Raw genomic sequence first — 12948 nt, 5'->3', positions numbered from 1 at the left:
TCACTCGATGCAGAATCGCATTTAACAGAGCAGAGGTGTTAAATAAACTTCGCCCCCACCTAATGTATAGTTTCAATTGGTACCGGCGCAATTTTTTGGAATTCCAATGGGAGCGTTAAACAAAGCATTATATGGATATATGTGTTAAGAGTACCGGTGTAAGGTGTTAAGCCTTCACAGCAGGTAATGACGTTAAAAATTATGGACTCTGTCCATTCCGCTTCAAAATATAGGTACATGTAAATTTTAATATTTATTTTAAATCAAATTTTTAATTTTTAAATTTGATTTAAAAAATGATTTGATAAAAATGTTTGTTTTTGTTAATATGGGAGGGAGTCTGAACATCCCAACTTGTCTCACGAAATATCCTATAAGAATATTAAAGTGTAAAATATTACAAATCATATTTTAGTAAACAACAAACAAAATTAATTAAACTTAATTAATGATTATGTCATGTATCAACAAATCAGTATAGTTACATATTTAAAGAGTCATTTTAAATAAAAAGTTGTATATAAAACATTTTAAAATTGTTATAACAAAAATTTCATCTTAACAATAACAATCGGAACAGTTGTGTTCTGTCAATGAAAAATCATTAAATTTATCTAAATTTAGATCTCCAGATTTAAAGATGCGAAATGATTTACATTAAAGAACCTGAACAACTGAAAACTGAAATGTTAAATATTGAATAAAATAATAAAATAATAAAAAAAATTAAAAAAATTCAACAAAATAAAATAATTTTGCACTTCGAGTTCAATGTAAATAAATTTTTCATCAAATCACAGAAAATTGAAATGTGTACAATTTTAAATCAAAATAAAAAGAAAGCAATAAAAATCAATTAAATTCAATAAACATTATATCGGAAATCGTTCAAAAAGTTGAGAAATTGCATGACTTATATTCGTTGAAATTTAAGAACGTAGGATGTCAAGGAGTGAAATTTTTTCATTTCAAGTCTACAGACATTGAGTACGTGCCCCACTAAAAAGTTCCTGGAATTTCAGTGCATTTCCTTGTGTTACATCTTCTACAAAGTCAATATTTTCCATTACTGTGAGTAAACTAATTAGTTGTAGTTGGATGTGCTCAGAGTATTTAATTAACAACTTTGCAAAAAGCACAACTTCCTTTACACTACTAACATAAAATGCTTTTTTTAATTATATACATTACATATAACATATAGTATTTACATAAATATTTAAATCAAATTAAATTACTTATATATATCTATATGGATGTATATATGTAGTATGTAATGTATATATTTATATTTATTTACTATATATATTAAATATATTTAAACATACAAATATTTACTACATGTTATACACAACATACATGGATATGTTATAATAAATTAAAAAGCTAATTAATTTAGGTTTTTCTGAATATATATTAAAATTACTTTCACATATAAAACTAATTTATTTAAAAACCTAGACAAGACTAAAAAAAAAATTTTTTTTATATATTTTTTTATACTAAAAATATGCTCTTAAGAATAAAACATTTATTTCATTTCATTTGATTGATTGATTGACCAGAGACGATATAAAACAGTGACAGTAGTCTTCAATGATTAAAGCTATCTTAATTATCAAGAAGAAATTCTCGCTAATGGATACAAGATAAAAAGCACTATAAACTGAAACTTGTATGCCAAAAGATAAATTAGATCAAATTTTTGTTTATTTGTGGTTTATTAATTAATTGAAGGCGACTTTTCATAGAAACAAGAGGTTGAAGTTCAATAATTCGAAATTAACTTGGCTCATGTCTGTAACGAAGCAGTAAATATAATTAATTTCCATTATTCGGAATAAATATAATTTATTGAACTCCAAGAAATGATTATTAATAAAATTTATTAATGCAATCAATTATGTTTCGTGTGTGATATAAATACAATATTTATATACAAATCTATTAGGATGTAAATATGTACACTAGGGGGGCCGTTATTTACGAAAGTGTTCAAATTCTAGATGCCACCCCCTAAATTTATTCGAATACTCAAAAAACTACTAAATGTGAAGTTTTAGACTAATCGGATAATGTTTAGAGGTCGCTCATCGACCTTAAACTTCGGAAAAATGCCATTTTTCACTTTTTTCAAATTTCTTCGCTCCCATCTCGCGTATTTTTCACCTTTGACTATTTGTACCAAATTAATATTATTCTTTAACATATTAGCTTTCAAATAAGGTAATAATCAATCAATTTCGTCCACAATTAACTAAATTATCACTAAAATAAGAAATCATACTCGACGTTTATTGAAGCTTTCAAGAGCAGCATAAATATGGGAGTAAATACGAGTACGTATGAGCGAAAGCACAGTTTCTTGGACACAAAATGGTACAATATAATATTTGAAGACAATCAAATACTTCCTCACTATATATAATTGTCCACACTTGATTTGAATAATATGCACAAAATAGATTAATAAATATAATAAAAGGAAAGGAGTCCTTAAGTAAACAAAAGAAATTCTCTTAGGTGTTAAGGATGAAATAACAACTTTTTGTTACAAAGAACTACAAAAATCAATTTGCAGAGAAGACTATAAAGAACTATTGGAACTAGTTATCATCTCTTTGAGAGAAAGTTCATCACCAATATTCCGTGACCCTGTATCAATGCACCATGCTCGTTGGATGTCCAAAGCCCTTTACTGTTTAAAGATATATTTATTTCGAAATGAGTTCACATTGTCATCTTTCGAAGAGCAAAAGCTAAAAGAAATCTGTTTGTTCATAATACATGTTTACGTAAAATATTGGTTCAAATGTGTTATAGCATCAGAAGATTTTTGTTTTATAAAAGAAATGTATAATTATAGATGTATTGATAAGACAATATCTGAGGCTGCTATTAAGAAGATCTGTAACCATTTATGGTATTTATCAGATGAATGCATTGGTCTATCATTTTTTGATGACAACATTCCAATTAAAATTAAAAAAAGTATGGCAAATAAGTTAAAAAAAATTATATCAATGAATGTTAAAGTAGATAGTGGTGATAACAATGAAAGCCACGACAATGTGGACGACATTAAAAAAGACGGAGAAAAACGAATTCTTTTGAAGACGGAGAATGTAACCGATTTTTTATCGAAATCACTAGAGGATTTTGTGACAGCCAATACCATTAACTTTTTTAAGCGATTCAATATATCTACAGATTTCTTGAACCTAGAACCAAAAAAATGGAACCAACATACAGATTATGTACACGCGTTAAAAATTGTTCACAGTATAAGACCTGTTAATGATACGGCAGAGCGAGGAGTAAAACTTTTCGAAGAATTTAATAGAGTCCTTGGTAAAAATGAGCAAGATAAACAATATTTATTGCAAGTAATAACAGATTATAGAAAGACTTTTAAAAAGTATACTAAAACAGTTTTGTCAAATAATAAATAAATTTAATATTTTTTTTAAATAAATTACTTAAGGACTCCTTTCCTTTTATTATATTTATTAATCTATTTTGCGCATATTATTCAAATCAAGTGTGGACAATTATATATAGTGAGGAAGTATTTGATTGTCTTCAAATATTATATTGTACCATTTTGTGTCCAAGAAACTGTGCTTTCGCTCATACGTACTCGTATTTACTCCCATATTTATGCTGCTCTTGAAAGCTTCAATAAACGTCGAGTATGATTTCTTATTTTAGTAATAATTTAGTTAATTGTGGACGAAATTGATTGATTTTTACCTTATTTGAAAGCTAATATGTTAAAGAATAATATTAATTTGGTACAAATAGTCAAAGGTAAAAAATACGCGAGATGGGAGCGAAGAAATTTGAAAAAAGTGAAAAAATGGCATTTTTCCGAAGTTTAAGGTGGATGAGCGACCTCTAAACATTATCCGATTAGTCTAAAACTTCACATTTAGTAGTTTTTTGAGTATTCGAATAAATTTAGGGGGTGGCATCTAGAATTCGAACACATTTTTTTGCCCCCATACATATTACGGCCACCCTAATGTACACATAGAAAAGTATTTTTACATTAATGCTAACATTACCTAAAAATTTACTGTCTACTTTAAAGAAAACATATATTATTTTAAAAATTTAACTTTATTTGTCAACATACGAGTAATAGTTATACATTTATCCCAACGCTTCTTCAAGTTTTCGATAACTTTTTTGTAGAACGATTTGTTTTTGTTCAAAAAATAGATCTCAGATTCAGTAAACATTTCTTTCCCTGCAACATCTTCCTGGTGTACGGAAAAACCAACCTTCGCTAGGAACTAGACTATTTCTACTCTAGTTCATAGACGGTTCTAGACAGTGGGTCAGGAAGAAGTTCATTCAGCTAAACCAACGTTTTCATCCACTTGTGATTTGTTGTCATTGTTCTGACGTTTCCATCCACTTGTGCTTTGTTGTCTTTGTTCCTATGTAAGCAAAGACGGCATTTACACTCTGAACCCAAATTAGGTATTCCCAAATTATCGTGTAAAATTGTATATCTAATACCTTCTGATATATTCAAGTTGTTAATTATTTCACGCAACTTTATGTTACGGTCTTTTAAAACTATTTTATGGACTTTTTTAGTATATTCCCAAACAACTACCGATTTTGGATGTTCAAAGCGTTTAGCGTATTGGGTATTTATAAGACCGCGTTTAAATAATCAAATCTGTCAATAATAGTTGATTTCTCTAATGCAGAGCATCTACAATGCTTATTAAATCCCTTTTTACCCCATCAGAAAACAATGTCTAGTCAACACACGAAACTCTTTTTTACACATTGTATGGAAAATTTCAAAACTTCGGTCACCAAAACCACTTATTGCTTGATTTTTAGATATATCACTTGCAGGACTCTTCTCTTCACAAATCATAAGGGTTTGCAAACAGTATTGCCAAATACATATTTGTTAGATCTGAGATTTAAGTGTTGTGATATATTTCGATAACCTTAAATCGGGGAACCACCGTTATAAGATCTTAACCGTATATTTATTTATACAATATTACTAATAATATAAAATATATAAAAATTGTTTTAGATTAATTTGAATTTTCTACTGCAAATAAATACAAACAAGTAAGGTAAAACCAAATATAGACAACTACATATAAGTTCGCAACAATTGTAATAATCCAAATAATATTCAATGAACGTCCTTTATCTGAGTCATAGATTTAAAATATGCTGATCAGACATTTGCAATAAATGCTCCAACCTCTAAAGTAGATCAAACTTTATGCACATAAATTCTTAAGATATTGATCTAGAAATTAGTAAGAGTAAGTTTAAGATCAAACATAAACAGCAGAAATAAAGTTAAGTCTTTTCTTTCTATTTAATTAAAAACAGATTACATAATAACAAATAGGAACGAAGCAATGAAAGATATTCTTTTTAGAATCAACAACACTAGCTACGTATTTATTCGAATATGAATATATAACTTATCTTGGAAACATAAAAAATAAAAAGAAAGCAATGGAAGATGTTTTTCTTAGAATCAATAGAACTAGATGTATTTTCCTTCGACTTAAAAATATGTGGAATTGAAGTCATATACCCACTGTTAGAAAACTTCGGACATTCAACACAATCAAAAAGGCTGTACTATTTTATGAAAATGAAATATCGAAGACTACCACTGTCGTTCATTGGAACCAGCATCTATGTCGATTCTTGTGCAATTAGTGACCTAAAGATTACACAATATTGCTCACGTACAAACTAACTTAGAGCTAGAAAAATGTGTTATATTTATATGTTACATATTTGTTTATATATATTTAAGCTGTAATTTTAAAACTAATTAATTATTTCAGCCATTGCTGCGCTAAATGCTAAATGGTACTGTCATTACTTTCATGACATGAGTTAAATTCAATAAATAATAGAAATAATAAAAATTAAACATATATCTTGTGGCTTTCCATCATATTCATATTTATATTTAAATGAAATTTTTAAGTTAGTTAAAGTAGCGATTAACATATGTTATTGATTTCCGCACGAAAGCAATAACACAAAATAGCTTTTTACCACGAATTCAAAATGATAAAAAATTTTTTGAAAGACTTTTCTGCTAAAACAGCTAAAATCTTTCAAACTGTCTTTGATTGTATTTTTCAAACATCTATCGAAAGATGTGCCAGATTTATCCTATTAGAAAAACAACAATATTGCGACACACATTGTGGTAGTTCCCTTAAAACTACAACCAGGGATAATCTCGAAGAGTATAGTGGAATACGAATTGAGATTTGCAGATTACTAATATACAATAATAGATGGAACTGCATAGAACACATTCTTAAAAGAACAACAATGTTGCTGGGAAGACATTGTACTAGAACCTATAAGGTTATATCCACTTTGGTGCACCATGATCTGAAGGCAAATACTTGAAATAAAGCAGGATACGCATATAATAACATCATTATATATTTTTAATAGTCTATGTATGTGGCAAAAGTTATTCGGAAATTCCGGACCTAGACTTAATTGCCGTTGCAATTTGAGATAAATAAGGATACATTTAAATTTCTGGTTAAATTTCTTATTTTCGAACATTAAAGTAGATTTAGTACACATATCCATACGCATTGCGTGTTGCAAAGAAAACCCACGGTAGAAACATTAATATGTGTACATTAATTCACTTAAAGATGGCGCCAGTTTCAACTATAGATACTTTTCAGTTAAATATTTTAAATTAAAGTTATTTGAAATATTACAAATTTTCTATTTAAAAAATGTTAATAAAATATATATTTATAAATTATCTTAATAATTCAAGTGCACATGTACTGTACATATGTAACCTCTCAGCTTATTTTTGAATTAAAGCAATTTCAAGACGTCATATACAAAATTATTAGCATGCCTAACATATTTTTCATTATATCTACTAAAAGTACTTTTATTACTCTTTTAATATTAAAAATGTATAATAAAAATTGTATGGTATATCAAATTTTTATATATTTTTCCAGTAATTTTTAAAATCGCACATGTGTGAAAAATTTTTTAAATTTTTTGTTGCCAAAAAGTCTTATAAGATGAACAGATCTAAGATATAAGTTATGGCAGGAAATTAAGAAAAACAAAAACAAAAACATTTCTTTCATATAATACCATAAGGGAGGTATAAATATAATTTTTTTTCTTTTGCTCTAGTAGCAATTTAAGATAAAGTGTAATAAATAACACAGTTGGAAATGGATCAAGGTGAGTTACCTTTTAAAAGGAAAACCGGCACTAAATCATAAATGCTTTGATGGAATGTCATACACTAAATGATGAAATGAATGAAACTCAAACTGCCTTTATCAACAGAAAGGTATTTCAGAGCGTTGGATTTCTTGTTTTTAATGAATCAAGCAAACGAGGAATCTAATTTAAACCCGTTTTTTACATTTATTTTTCCTACTTTCAAATTACTTAAGTTGCAAGTAGCATTTCAAAGAATCAACACACTTTATGTTTATGACTGTATTTATGAGACACAGAGGAAGCTACTTGAAGCAAAACGATGATTAAGTTGCATAAATATTATCACTTACGTCAACATTAACATCATTTATTTACACTACAGATTTTGGAGAATTTTTAATGAGACATACCATCCATCGGTGCATTACACAGCAACCTAAATGCGTTAAGTGCAAGTTGGGAACTTTTTGCTGAAGTATGTACGGTATGAAAGTTTTGTTTAATTTCAACTGATACCGCGATTTGTATACCAAAATGAATACCAAGAATAATATGACAAACTGCTATGACAGAATTGAAATGAAAAAGTTTATAATCAAGTAAATTTATGAATGACTGAATAGCAGAAGAATAACAAAATTAATGAATAAGCATTGATATGAAATAAAAATTATGTATTCCCATTAAAAAAGATATCTGTTCCATGCTAGAACCGCAAGGAAACTCCACTCAAAAGCAGCAGAAAATACAAAAACAAAGAGACTTTTGTTTATAAAGAATTTTTCTTCTTCTCGCAGTCAAGTTTGTTTAAACAAACTTTAAGATACACAAAAACAAAGTCATAGTCATAATACTAGCATATCCACCCATACATACACACGGAGACTCTAATGCACCATTGCATCGACATGAAGGAATTTATAATATAGTTTACAGATGTAACTTATATGTCAGTGTGAATATGATTGATGATGTGTTCCTGACTCTTGTTAAAACGAGTAGATAGTGTGTAAGTATTTGTGTTGGAAAATTCTATTCAGTCGTCTCGATTTATAAAATGCACTCCACTTCACTTAACTATTTCATTACGAAATGTTCACTAAATACTAGACGCATTCATTATGGTTGTGCTTATAGTTCAAAGTGGGTGTAGGCATAAAGTATGACAGCAGACGATAATAGCTAACCCACAAAACCACTGAGCCGAACAATATTTCGAAATTGTGAAGAATTTAGTAAAACCGATGACCCAAAATTACCCCAAAATCATCAGATTTTGCAAGCGCATTTGCAATAAATTCCAATAGAAATTCACACAAAAGACTAGGAGTGCAGGCAGAGTATTTAATCGCATTTTACGTCTAGTCTATGTTTCTATGAAATTCAAAATAATGTAAAAAAATGAGTAAATGAATAAAATATAATAAAATATTCATTACATGAACAAGTATGAAAAATATTGCAACAAAGCAATTAAAAATTTAAATTCCAACAACAAACACTGAAGCTATTGCAAAAAAATTTAAAGGCATCAGAAATTTTTATTTTCCTTACAATGCATTTGAAATTTTAATTATTTATAATTTTATTTTGTTTACAATTGTTTTTCAATCAGTAATTAATTATTTTATTTAAATTTATTTAACGTTAAAGAATTTTACAATAGAAATTATAATTGCTCTTGTATCAATACAACACATTTCTATGTAATTGAAATCATTTCAGCATCTGGAATTATAAAATTTGCTAATAAGGTAAATAATTAATACAATATTATTGAATAAAGAAACTCTTGAATCGTATTGAAAAACAGCGCTATATTTCAATAAAAACTGCAACAAATCAAAAAGTTTTTCATATGGAATACATATGGTATATAGCAGGGCTGTCCAAAGCACGGCCCGCGGACTACATGCGGCCCGCAGCTAATGTTTGTGCGTTCCGTGGCATGTTTACTACTACGATCTACTACGATTACCCAAATTTTCTTTTGATGTACTGGAAAAACTACATTATTTTATGGTTTACCAAATAAATTAATTTAAATTGATGAATTAATAAAACTAAATTTAACATTATAACCGTATTTTTATTTTTGTCGAAAACAACTATGATCGTATGTATTTGTTTCTGCGGCCCTCTAATCTGTACAGTGATTTGTATTGACCCGCGATCTCATCTAATGTGGACAGGCCTGGTCTATAAGAAATAAATTTCACGAAATAAATTTTGTAACAAAATCATAGACATCGTTAAAGTTCCTCAAAGAACAGTTGGAAGACCAATAGCAATATATTCTACGTTTTGATGCCATTCGTGCTCGAACTTCCGCTCAATATTCATTACATATTAATGAGGAATCTAAACTAAAAAGGTTTCTCCTTATTGGGTCACAACAACAACAATAGAGTTGTTACTCTCAGTATTATTGATAAACAGAAATTTGTTACAATTGACATAGAATAGGTTTATCACGCATTATTGTTAGTGACCAATTTTAGTTCCAATTGAATTTATTTAACAGGTCCATCATTTATCATTTTAACCATATTTTTTTCGCTTAAATTTAAAAACATTTCTTCTTATTATTATTAATTTATCATTTAAGCAATCCTTATATAAAAGGTATTACGAAAAGCCATTTGTGACACCATAGAGAAAATTTTTCTCGCATTTTTCTCAATACCCTCTATCGGAACTATCTGGTTTCCAATAGAAATTGATGTTTGGTCAACTGTGTTCATATCTGCCAATTCCTCCAAGTTCAAATGTCCCAAGAAGGTAACGCTATGTCTGAAAAGATCCGGACAGTGACTGAATATGTACTCAAGCTCTCATAGCGGATAATATGTGCTAAAACTCCCATAGCTTAACACTGACAAACACCCGCGCGGAGCGAAAAAAATTTGAATGGTCGTTATTTAGTCCCGATTATTTGAATGGAAGAAATATTATCCCATTGAAAAACAAGTCGGCCATACCGCTAATTTCGCTAACTAGTTATATGAATATAGCGATAAATATTAAGAAATTAATTTATATATCCCAACGAGTTAACCCTATGTCTGAAGAGAGCGTACAGTATCATAATATCGCCCCCACAGCGATTAACAGCGACGAGTCTAAAAAGAATACCGAAGTCAATATTCTCACAAACAGCAATAAGTTTTTAAAAAATAATTTCTTTTGTACTTTAACTTAAAATATATTATTAAGAACGGAATTCGACAAATCAGGTCCATTATTTCTGATGATATTAATTTTGTATTCATTAAAGAATTCAATTTAAGAAAAGAGCATTAAAAATCATTAGATAAAATCAAAATATGATTACAAACAATATATTGAAAGAAAAATCATCTATTCACACATCTTAATATCTTTTCACACAATTTCTTTCAACATAATCAATACTCAATCACCAAACTCCTGAACCATAATAGATCACAACTAGTGGAAAAAGAAGATTTTGTGTTTTGAATTGAAGATAAAATAAAATGGAACTGTACGATGTCGTCACAGGTTAGAATTATATACATTTTTATATAATTCACTTGATGTGCTAGTAAACATACAGTACTTTTAAGTTAAAAGCTAATGGAAAGGATCCGAAAAAATAGTTAATTTCAAACGAAACCCTTAAAAATGGAAAACATTATTTACAAAATTGAGTTGCACTTTCTGATATGGTTCAGATTGGTTTTAAACGGGTTATTTTTCAGCAAAAAGAAAAGTACTGCATTTACATGACTCATCTTCATCTTAAAAAATGGGAAAGGGAAACTACATGGTATAAGACTAATTATGTTATTATGAGTAAAAAAAGTATTTTAAATAAATTCTTCGAAATTGAAACAGTTTTTTGGGTAATTTTTTGATAAAAAAGTTTTTGCTTAAAAGTGCAATGTTATAAAACAACCATAAATACAATTGTACAATATATCAATCAGAAGGTATGAATCATGAAACAATTGAAACTGGTAGACATCTAAGAGTTATGTACTATTTATTCCAATCCTAAAAGACTCAGTTTTATTATTCATTTATTTGAGCAAAATTTCTTTAAAAAGTAATTAGAATAATAGTGTTAAATGAGTTTCAATTTTAAATAGACTATAAATAGACAACTATTATCTCTTAGTATATTCTATAATATAATAAAATATAAAATATTTTATAAGTAATATAAAAGTAAATAATATATTGTTCTATACTCTTAGTATTTATCGTGGAAAAATCCTTCAAAGCTGTAGAAGTATAGTTCGGTTTATTTAAAAAATCCGCAAAGCTTGCAATTTGCAGCATACTTTCGCCTTCAATAGTTATTACTAATACTATACTTTACTAATTTTTTATTTGAGATTACTAAATCAAACCAATCCGAAAACATTATGACCTGCTTAAAAAGATAACATGATTACGAGAAAAACTTTCCCAATATTCTCAAAATTTTGGTACATACCTAACTCTTTGCTCTTTTGATCTAAAGACCATGTCAGTTCATATCTACTCAAATTAAATTAGAAATCCAAACAAAAAATATTCAAATAAATATTTCAATCTTTTTTATAAATCTTAACAAAACTAAATGAATAATTTTAAAAAGCGTATTTTCTATAATTTTTATTTTTTAAGCGAATTTCCCAAAAAAAAACTTAAACTTTAACAGTATAAAAATCGTTGGGCATAACCTGTGACCCTACACTTTTTCAAAGATTTTGAAAAAAGTTTTCGGAATATTTATTGTGAAAAAAAATTATTCGGAATAATAAAAAGTTTTGATAAGATTTAAAAAAAAATTAAAAGCATAGTTTTACTGTTTTATTTCTTTCTTAAATCAGTTAAATATTTGAAATGCAAAATTTATTGAACCATAGCATTTTTTTTGAATATATCAATAACAATATATCAATTTTAGCTAAATTACATTTGCCGAAGAATAAAACATAATACATAGATTTTAAATAAACTAATATAACATAGTTTTATTTTTTAACCTTTCAATATCACAATGGGCCTAATTCTCTATACCTAAGTGAGCCGATTTTTCTGCAGAACAAATTGTCAGTTTCACTCTAACCTATCATTTGTTTAATATGCAAACTGCATATTAAACCGTTTTGTAAATGCTGTTTTAAGATTATTTTTTGTAAATTCAATATTTGGTGTTGTCTCAGAATACCTTTTCTTAAAAGGTTTTCCTTACCAACTTTCATCCTTAATCTATTTATTTTAATTTTTAGATCTTCTCTGAAATCTCTGTGAAGTTGAGTTTCATGGGTTACAGAAATACGACAATGAGTTATAATATAATAAAAATAAATTATATAGAACAATCGATTACTGATTATATAAAAAATTTCTGTAAAAGCTTTAGTTCAAAAAAGATATGTTTTTATTTCTAATCAAACATTTTAAACTGGAACTCTTAAAAAATGAAGATATATTCATTCTTCTTCTTTAAATTCATAAAATAAAAAAATACTACATCCTTCTATTTTTTTTTTTAAGTTTTATTTTTGTTGCATTTATCTAACATTTTTTTATGGCCCCCTAAATCTGAAGCAACTGAATAAATATTTTTACACTTTAGGAATTTGTATTTGTTTCTCTAATTCTACAGTAATTTTATAATTGAATTGCATAAGAGCATGTCAATAAGACAACTCTTGAACACATGATACCCACATAAATTGTAGCTTTGCGCTC

General features: G+C 27.7%; 1 protein-coding gene across 5 annotated transcripts in view; it reads right to left on the bottom strand.

The window, feature by feature from the left end:
• The window catches only part of LOC119678340, a 72407-nt gene that overhangs the window by 14516 nt on the left and 44943 nt on the right, over positions 1–12948 (bottom strand). The gene's annotated exons all lie outside the window — the stretch shown is intronic.

This window comes from Teleopsis dalmanni, chromosome 2 (assembly GCF_002237135.1).
Source record: "Teleopsis dalmanni isolate 2A chromosome 2, ASM223713v2, whole genome shotgun sequence".
Taxonomy (NCBI): Eukaryota; Metazoa; Arthropoda; class Insecta; order Diptera; family Diopsidae; genus Teleopsis; species Teleopsis dalmanni.
Note: the sequence above shows the minus strand (reverse complement) of the source record. Positions and strands in the feature narration are given on the sequence as shown.